This window comes from Tupaia chinensis, unplaced genomic scaffold (assembly GCF_000334495.1).
Source record: "Tupaia chinensis unplaced genomic scaffold, TupChi_1.0 Scaffold000710_1, whole genome shotgun sequence".
Taxonomy (NCBI): domain Eukaryota; kingdom Metazoa; phylum Chordata; class Mammalia; order Scandentia; family Tupaiidae; genus Tupaia; species Tupaia belangeri.
This window is the reverse complement of record NW_006160234.1, coordinates 1,192,709-1,202,644: the sequence shown is the minus strand read 5'-3', so window position 1 is coordinate 1,202,644 and position 9,936 is coordinate 1,192,709. Positions and strand designations below refer to the sequence as shown.

General features: G+C 37.6%; 1 protein-coding gene across 2 annotated transcripts in view; it reads right to left on the bottom strand.

The window, feature by feature from the left end:
• The window catches only part of PAPPA2 (pappalysin 2), a 327,575-nt gene that overhangs the window by 142,430 nt on the left and 175,209 nt on the right, over positions 1-9,936 (bottom strand). The gene's annotated exons all lie outside the window — the stretch shown is intronic.

Sequence of the window (9,936 nt, the reverse complement as noted above, 5' to 3'; positions counted from 1 at the left end):
TCTCTATGTGTGTTTTCATGCTAACAGCAGTACGCATGAAAGTGTGACACAGACTATGGTCCATGAACCCTTATATATATATCAAATATATATATATATATACACACACACGTATATATAGACCCTAGGGTGCATTCTTTCGGTGGAGAGACAACAGAGAAAGACAGAGAGGGGAAATAAGACATCAATCCCCCGGGGCTGGCAGGAGGCCTGGTGGTTAAGGAGCTGGACTCTCACATGGGTGACCACAGTTCAAGTCCTGGAACTAAATGCTTTCTCTCTCTCTCTCTGTCTCTCCCTGGTTGAAATGAATGATAATAATAAATTAAATAAATAATTATTTTTTAAAAAACATTCTCATCCAAGGAGAATGGCTACACCACAATCCTTTCTCCTCCATTGTCTTCTCAGGATTTTGGACATGCATGCACACATGCCCACTGTTTTGTTTTTTTTTTTTTTTTTCCCCCAGGCCAATGGGTCCAGGACTCAAACCATGGTTCAGCTATGTGGGATCCAGCATCTTAACTACCATGCCACCTGCTGGCCCACCTTAAAATATTTTTTATCTGGCTCTTTACAAAAAAATATTCCCAACCTCTCCTATAGAGAGGAAGAACCACAGACTTTGGAATAAACTGGATTTTATTTATTTATTTTTTTTTATTTGATTTGAGAGAGACACAAAAAGAGCAAGAGAGAGAGAAAGTGAGAAAGCAAGCCACCAGGACCAGGACTTGAACCATGGTTGTCCATGTGGGAGTGTCCAGCACCTTAATTACCATGCCACCTGCTGGTCCTCTGGATTTGAATTGTAATCCTATTTGTATCTCACTAGCTATGTTATCTAAAATGTTTAGCATCTCTGAGTTTTAAGAAAAGCATTTTTAGAATGAAGAAAATCATCTTTCTGATAGAGAAGTTATGTCAGAATTAGTAATAAAATATCTGGAGCAGAGTAAATCTCAATAAATGTGTTCCTTCCTCCCATGCTTGGTGTTAAAATTTCTCATCTTTGAAATCCAGTCAATTAAATATGCATTGCATTTTCTGTTAAAGATTCATATTCAGTGTTTTGCTAGCTGAACCCAAACAAAGAAGGGAGTAAATTATGGTTAACAGGCCTTGGGCTTTATGTAGCCAGGCTTTCCAGGCAGTGGTCTGTAATTTATAACTGATGTGGAGGACCCTGGTATTCCAAATACCGGGAGCATGTGGTGGTTTCTGTTAGGATTGCTAACCAGTCCAGCCTGAGCAAGACTGTTCCAAACTTCAGACATTTTAGAAGAGCCATCAAAGTAAACATGAACATATGATTGTGTATATGTTGATGAGCTCTCTCTGAAACCAAACAACAAGCACTTACCGAGTGTACACTTCTCAAATTGCTTCATTTGTTGTCAATATTACTTAGATTCGAAGCATTTTTTGGGTTAAACCATGCCTACTCTTTCTTTTTTCTGTCTCCCACTGGCACCTAGCATGTACTAGAAGCATTTAATAAATTCTAGAACTAAATTTATAAATACACGGTCTCTCAAGAATTTAGGAGTCAAACAAAAGACAGGAAGCCTCTCCTCCCAGTTCCCTGTAAGTTTTCCTATGTTTTCCTGCTCACATACTACCCTGACTATTCCCAGAGTTTAGCTGTGAGTTTAGCATAGCAGATATTTTATAAATGCTGATTGAATAAGGCAACTTAGTGTAAAGAAAAACACACGAGATTAGAGTCAAGAGGCATGAATTTGAACTTCAGGTTTGCTGTTTGATTCTTGAGTAATGTAAAAGAAGCACTTTAAACTTTTGATTCTTATTTTTCTCACCTGTAAAATTGGAAAACACCTACCTTACCAACAATCATAGGGCCATTGTATAAATCAAATTAAAAAGTGCACGAGAATATATATTGTAAACCATAAAAGGCTTTAAAATGTGATTACTGTAAATAATTAAAAACAGTCTACATTTATGCTATAAGAGAATTCTCACATCCTTAGTCTATTAGCTCAACATATAAGGAAAATAAGGAAATCTAAGAGAATGTTACCTCAATAATTCTGTTGGGCAACTAGCATCTTAGTAAATGAAGGACTTTGGAAAGATAGATTCAATACCAATGTTTTCCAGGGTCATTGTTTCTCACTTGTGCAATAAATTTATCTCTGACCCATTGCATACAAATCATATTTGTGTATCAAATCAAGATTAAAGTGGAGTAAATGAAGAATAAAAGAATCAGAAATACTTCAGAAATACTTCAGACAGAAAACACTAGAACACTAACAAGCTTACTTTTTCTTTCTTTTTATTTTAAGAGAGATTTTGCTACCGGGTGTGTGTGCTCACCAGAGAGACAGAGAAAGGCAGAGAAACAGAATGGGAAATCACCATCACCACCCCACCCCGGGACCAGTAGATGGCTAATGATTATGTTGCTGGACTCCCATGTCGTCAACCGCAGTTCAAGTCCCAGACCTGGTGGGAGAAACTCATGCCAGGCACATGTCGTGCATACCCAAGATCCCGAGAGGACAATGGGAGGGAAAGGATTGCGGCATGACCATCCCCTGGGGGATCATTTCTCACTTTTCTGTCTCACTGTCTCTGACTCTCTGGCAAGCACACATGCCCTATAGCAAAAATCTCTCTTAAAAAAAAAAAGAAAAGAAAAAAAATTATCCTCCAAGGGTGATGGCCACACCGCAACACCTTCTCTTTCATTTTTCCTCTCAGAATTTTGGACACACACACACACACACACACACACACACACACACACACACGCCTGACATGAGTTTGAACCTATGTTGCTGGACACCCATATAGTTGACCACAGTTCAAGTCCCGGACACGGTGGCTTAAACTCACACTCAGTGCATGTGCATAAGTGCCCAAGGTCCCGAGAGGAAAATGGAGGAGAAGGGACTGAGGCGTGGCCATCACCCTGGGTGGTGATTTCTAGCTTTCTGTCTCTCTGTCTCTCTCTGTCTTTTTGGCAAGTGCACACACCTTATAGCAAAAACCTCAACAACAACAAAAAACCACATTTCTTTATTTCTTTGGCATCATATAGATTTGTGACAATTAAATCTCTTTATAGAATTAATGTATTAATTAAACTTGTAATGACATTAGTGATTTTTTTCTAATACAAAGACTATTATTCCTAGATCACCTATAGTAAGAACAGGGTACAAATCTAAAATATATAAGGTAGCTAATTATATATATTAAAAGAATTTCAGTTATAGATTTCAACTTCCAGTTATAAACTAGTAGTTTATAGTAGAGAAAAACACTCCTGACAAAATATATAGTATATATTAGGTTGTCAGGAAAGTCATGACATGTTTTTCTATGATTTTCTATTAAAAAATGTATCATGACTTTTCTGACAACCCAATAAATTGAAAATATATTTTTGATATTAACATATATCATAAAATATATTTATGATTTAAAATAGTGTTCATTATCAAATATTATATCTAATAATAAAAAATATATATATAATCAGCTCAGGGAGGTAAGTTAAGAGAATTGATATCTTATCACAAAATGTAAGATAAAAAATTATTAATAATGTATTAGAGCAATCAAGACAGTCAGGACTTAAGAGTCCAATATTTTGAAAAAGAAGGAAACCTCATCAAACGGACTTTGACATTTTGTGTCTCTTTATCCCTGGAAGCAGGCAAACACTGATCTATTAAGAATGAACAAATAAGAAGTCAAGCAAAAATTGGCAGAGAGGTCAAAATGCTATGAAGGGTTTTCAGTAGACATACACTACAAAGGAAATAGAAACTGTACTTCAGAAATGATCAAGTTGAAAGACCCATCTATCCTTCTAGTTGATATCTCTGAGCTAAGCCACAGAAGAAAGAGAAAAATGAAAAATGTATCAGGGCTCACCTGTACTAAAGCATGGATGTGAGTCATATCAATTAATTTTTGGATTAAGGTGATCTTTCCCAAATCTTACTTAACTTGAAAGGAAGGTATTAATCAGTTCCTCTACAATCTTGTGTCTGATACTCATTTAAAACATTACTTAGGAGGGAGACCAGCAGTTAGCATAATGGCTACATCGTTAGACTCCCATGCAGTAGACCATGGTTCGAGTTCTGGACCCAGTGGCTTAAACTCATGCCAGGTGCATGTACGTGCATGCCCAAGATTCCAAGAGGAGAATGGAAAAGAAGGGATTGTGACATGGCCATCCCACCTGGGGGGTGATTTCTCGCTTTCTGTCTCTCTGTCTCTCTCTGTCTTTCTGGTGAGTGCATGCGCCCTATAGCAAAAACATCTCCAAAAAACAAACAACATCAACAAAATAAAACATCACTTAGGAGACCAGCAGATGATGTAATGGTTACATTGCTGGACTTCCACATAGTCAACTATGGTTTGAGTCCTAGACATGGTGGCTAAAAATTCACACTAGGCACATGTGCATGCATGCCCAAAATCACGAGAGGAGAATGGAGAAGAAAGGATTGCAGCATTTCCATCCCCCCCAGGGGGGGTGATTTCTCAATTTCTATCTCTCCAGAGAGCACACAAACATACATCCTAAAGGGAAAAAAAAAAAAAAACTCTTAAAAAATAATAAGAATTAAAAAAAATCATTTTAGGGTCAGCTGGTGCCATGGTGGTTAAAGTGAGTGGATCCCATATGGCTAACAGTGCAGTCTGAGTCCCAGACCCAGTGGTTTGAAAAACACACTGGGTACATGTACATGCATGCCCAAAATTCCAAAAGGAGGGGAAAATGAACGAAAAGGGATTTTGGCATGATCATTCCCCATGCTTCCTCACTTTCTCTTTCTCTCTCTCTGTGTTTGGTGAGCACATGTGCCCTTAGCAAATTAAAAGTAAATCATTTGGTATAGTATAGATAAGCCAAAATAAATGAAAATTAAAAGAAAAAATAGTCATCACAAATAGACTTCAGGTCACCAAGATATTGATGTTATAAGACACAAAGTTTAAAATGATTATGATTAATAAGTTTTAAAAATAGATTATAAGATTGAGAATTTCCAAAAAATAAGAATTTATATGAAAAAAATTCTATAATTAAATAACTGGTTATTAAGTATTTAATAAACAGTTTAGGCTCAGCTGTAGTGGCACATACTACTGAGACACGGTGGCCCACAGGCTGAGACCATATGGAAGGCTGGGTTTGATTCCAGATCTAACCCAAACACCAGGCATGATGTCGTATGCCTGTAACCCCAGTGACTCCGGGAAGTTGAGGAGAATTGCAAATTCAAGGCTGACTTACTTGAGCAACATAGTGAGTAGAACTAAAAGAACTGAGTAGAGTGGCATCTGTGGTCCCAGCTACTTGGAAGACTGAAGCAAAAGGATCACAACATAATGAGACCTTATCTTTAAATAAATTAATAGTTTAATAGCTGAATATATGGAACAAAATTTGGGGCTACTGAAACAGGAAATGTGTCAGTGTACACCAATAAGACTATAGCTTGGAAAAAAGGGAATAGAAATAGAAGAGACAAGAGAGAAAAACATGCACAGCAAAGAGATTTAAAGTATGTATTTTTGGCAACCATAAAAGAGGAGAAAAGTAAATGAACAGAAGCAATACTAGAAAAAGGTTTTCCAGAATTAAGTAAAGACATTAACTCACAGATTGAAGAAGTTGGACAAACCTTTAGCCACATATATGCAAAGAAAAGCAGCCCAAGGGACATCATAGAAAAACTGTTGAAGATAAAAGACAAAGAGAATATATTTTAAAACTTTGCTTTCAAAGAAAAAAATATATGTATATGTGTATATATATATATAAATATATAGCTCTATTTTCTATCATCTATTTCTATCTATCTATCTATCTATCTATCTATCTATCTATCTATCATCTATCTTCTATAGCAGATAACTTTCCAAAGAAGTATAGAAGTAAAAAGACAATGGAATGGTATCTTTAAGAATGACGAAAGAAAACAACTGGCTATCTAGGATTCTATACCAAACAAAGATACCCTTTGAAATGACTGCCAAATAAAGATATTTGAAACCATATAAGAACCAAAAGAATTTTTAAATTGTGACTGATCCACAATAAAAGAAAAAAATAAGTGAATTTTCTTAAGATAAAAAATAATGAAAGCAGGAAGGGCCTTACTGGACATCAGGCTGCCTGAAGATGCAGGGCTTAATAGCTGGGACCCATGGCTCATCCCTTCCCTCACTTGTCTTTGGACACTCAGGTTTGTTTCTTGGGACTTTGAGAAGAACTTGGATCCTTCCCAGCCTATCTGGACATCCGTTCAAGCGAAGAGCCTTGCTGGACTTCTGGCTGCCTGGGGCTGCAGGGCTTAATGGCCAGACTCGTGGCTCATCCCTCTCCCACTTGCCTTTGAAGTCTCAGGACTTCAGTGTTTTGTACAGCACACGGTACACACTGCATGCCATGTGATCTCTTCTGTGTTATTGAGTTGAAGCTCAGCAGCTCAGTTTCAGATGCACCTGTTCTTTAGAAACAGTGAGGACTGGGACCAGCAGTTAGCATAATGGCTATGTCGCTGGACTCCCATGTAGTCGACCGCGGTTTGCGTCCCAGACCCGGTGGCTTAAAACTCACGCTGGGCGCGTGTGCGTGTGTGCCCAAGATCCCGAGAGGAAAATGGAGAAGGGACTGTGGTGTGGCCATACCCCCTGGAGGGTGATATTTTGCTTTCTGTCTCTCTTTCTCTGTCTGTCTGGAGAGCACACGTGCCCTATAGCAAAAACCTCTCCAAAAAAAAAAAAAGAAACAATGAGGATTTTGGGTCACCCAGGACCAGTGTCAACAGTGTAGGGTGCTGGTGAGTAACAGGAAGGCAGAGCAGAAGAGAGATTGCCAATTTCTTACTCCTGCACACCTCTGAACACTCAGCGATACCTTTAATAATTTAGGAAGGAACATATAAATCATCAGATGATTAGGAACAATTGCAGAGGCACATGAAATATGAGCGACCCACACAATGTTTCTCCCCCAAGGGAAAACATCAATTCCACATCACCCACAGACAACATAATGGAAGTCATGGAAATATCGGATAAACAATTCAGAATATCTGTAGTGACAAAACTAAATGAGATGCAAGTGAAAAGCGACAATGAGCTCCAAAAGATGAGAAAGTCATTTCACAATTTAAAAGAAGAGATAGACACCATAAAAAAGAATCAAATGAAATTGTTATAGATGAGGAATGTGATACAGAAAATAAAAACCTCTCTCAAAAGTATTAAAAATTGATTAGATCATGCAGAAGATCAAATCTCGAATGTAGAGGACAAAACCTCTTTCCTAGAAAAAAAGTATCAAAAAGACTGAGAAAACAACCAAAAATAATGAGGATAATATAAAAGAAATACTAGATACCATCAAGCACCCAAACATCTGCATAATTGGTATCTCAAAAGAGGAAGAAAATAATAGAGGCATTGATAATTTATTCCATAATATCCTGGAAGCAAACTCTCTAAATCTAGAGAGGTATTCAAATATCCAGACCCAAAAAATAATAGGATCCCAAATAGAATCAGCCCAAGAATATCCTTTCCAAGGCACATCACAGCCAGATCAACCAAACCCACAGACAAGATACTAAAATTGGCAAGAGGGGAACATCAAGTTATTTACAAAGGTCACCCCATCAGGCTAACATTGGACTTCTCATCAGAAACAATGCAGGCAAAGAAAGAATGGGAAATACAGGCAAAGTGTTAAATGTAAAACAAATTTAACCAAGACTACTATACCCAGCAAGATTATCTTTCATATGGGGAAAAAAAAACGATAAAAACATTCTTGGATAAACAAAACCTGAAAGAATGTATCAACTCCAGACTAGCTCTTCAAGAGGTTCTGAAGGGAGTGCTATACCAAGAAAACTAAAAAGTCAGCTAGACAGTTATAACAGAACAAAAAAACAACCAAGAAAATGGCTAACTTAATGACAAGGACATGCCTGGAAATATCGATAATAACACTGAAGATTAATGGATTAAATTCTCCAATCAAGAGACACAGACTGGCTGAATGGATAAAAAAGCAGAAATTCTTTGTTTCTTACAAGAAATGCATCTTATGGATAAAGACATACATAGACTAAAAGTTAAGGGCTGGAAAAAGATATTCCATACAACTGGAAGTCAAAAAAGGGCTGGAGTTGCAATACTGATTTCAGACAAAATAAGCTTCAAGACAAAGACTTTTTTTTTTTTTTTTTTTGAGAGGTTTTTCGCTCTAGGGCGCGTGCACTCGCCAGACAGAGAGAGACATAGAGACAGAAAGTGAGAAATCACCCCCCCAGGGGGATGGTCACACTGCAATCCCTTCTCCATTCTCCTTTCGGGATCTTGGGCATGTACGCACACGCGCCTGGCGTGAGTTTTAAGCCACCGGGTCCGGGACTCGAACTGCGGTCGACTATGTGGGAGTCCAGCGACATAGCCATTACGCTAACTGCTGGTTCCCAAGACAAAGACTGTTAAGAGACAAAGAAGGGCATTATATAGTAGTAAAAGGGTTAACTCATCAAGGAGACATAACACTTATAAACATCTATGCACCCAAAACAGGAGCACCTAAATATGTGAAGGAAAGACAGTATGAGCTAAAAGAAGAGATAGGGTGCAACACTATCATTGTTGGGGATCTCAATACCCCATTATCTCCTTTAGACTGATCTTCTAGACAAAAAAATAAGCAAAGAGATACAGGACCTAAATGATACTATAAATCAAATGGGTTTGACAGATATCTATAGAACTTCCCACTCTAAGATCACAACATATATTTTTTTTCTCACCCCAATATGGAAACTTTTCAAAGATTGAAACAACACACCAATCAAGCTTTCACAGATTCAAATACCTTTAATAATTTAGGAAGGAACATATCCAGCATATTCTCTGACCATGATAGAATTAAAGTTGATATTGGGACCAGCAGTTAGCGTAATGGCTATGTCGCTGGCCTCCCACGTAGTCGACCACAGTTCGAGTCTCGGACCCGGTGGCTTAAACTCATGCTGGGCACGTGTGCGTGCGTGCCCAAGATCCCGAGAGGAGAATGGAGGAGAAGGGATTGCGGTGTGGCCATCCCCTCTAGGGGGTGATTTCTTGCTTTCTGTCTCTCTGTCTCTCTGTCTGTCTTGCAAGCGCACGCGCCCTATAGCAAAAACCTCTCAAAAAAAAAATTAAACTTGATATTAATTTCAAGAAACATCCTTGAGAACACACAAACACATAGAAACTGAACATCTATTTCTGAATGACTTAACTACCAAAGAAATTAAGTCTGAAATAAAAAAATAATGGAAACAAATGATAATGAATACATGAGTTTTCATAATCTATGGGACACAGCAAAAGCAGTCATTAAGAAGGAAATTCATAGCAGTTAGTATGCATAAGAAAAAGATGGAAAAGTAGGAAACAGACAACCTAACATCATGCCTCAGGTAATTGTAAAAACAACAACAAAATGCCAGGTGAAAAGAAATCATAAAGATTCAAGTGGGTTCATGTATACGTATTTGCTATTGCAAATATTTAGACTAATTAAGTTCATTAGCAAATCAATTAAATGGGGGTGGGGGAAAGGCATAGAAAGCAACCAAGGATACCAGAGATAACGTGGGAGGAGTGTGGGACACAGCAGAGGGTAAGGGATAGGGAATCAAGGATGGCAAAAAAAATAAAAAAAAAAATAAAAAGCAAAATGTACAAGACATAAGAAATGGAAAATTGTTGATAACATGTATGTTGATGTGCTTGATTGAGCCAACAGACAGTGTATTTTGGATGGCAAATTCATTTTGTATGCTCTAATGATGTATAGCGTATTAATGTTAAAAAGAATAATTAATAAAATAAATAAATAAAAATAAAATAAATAAAGAA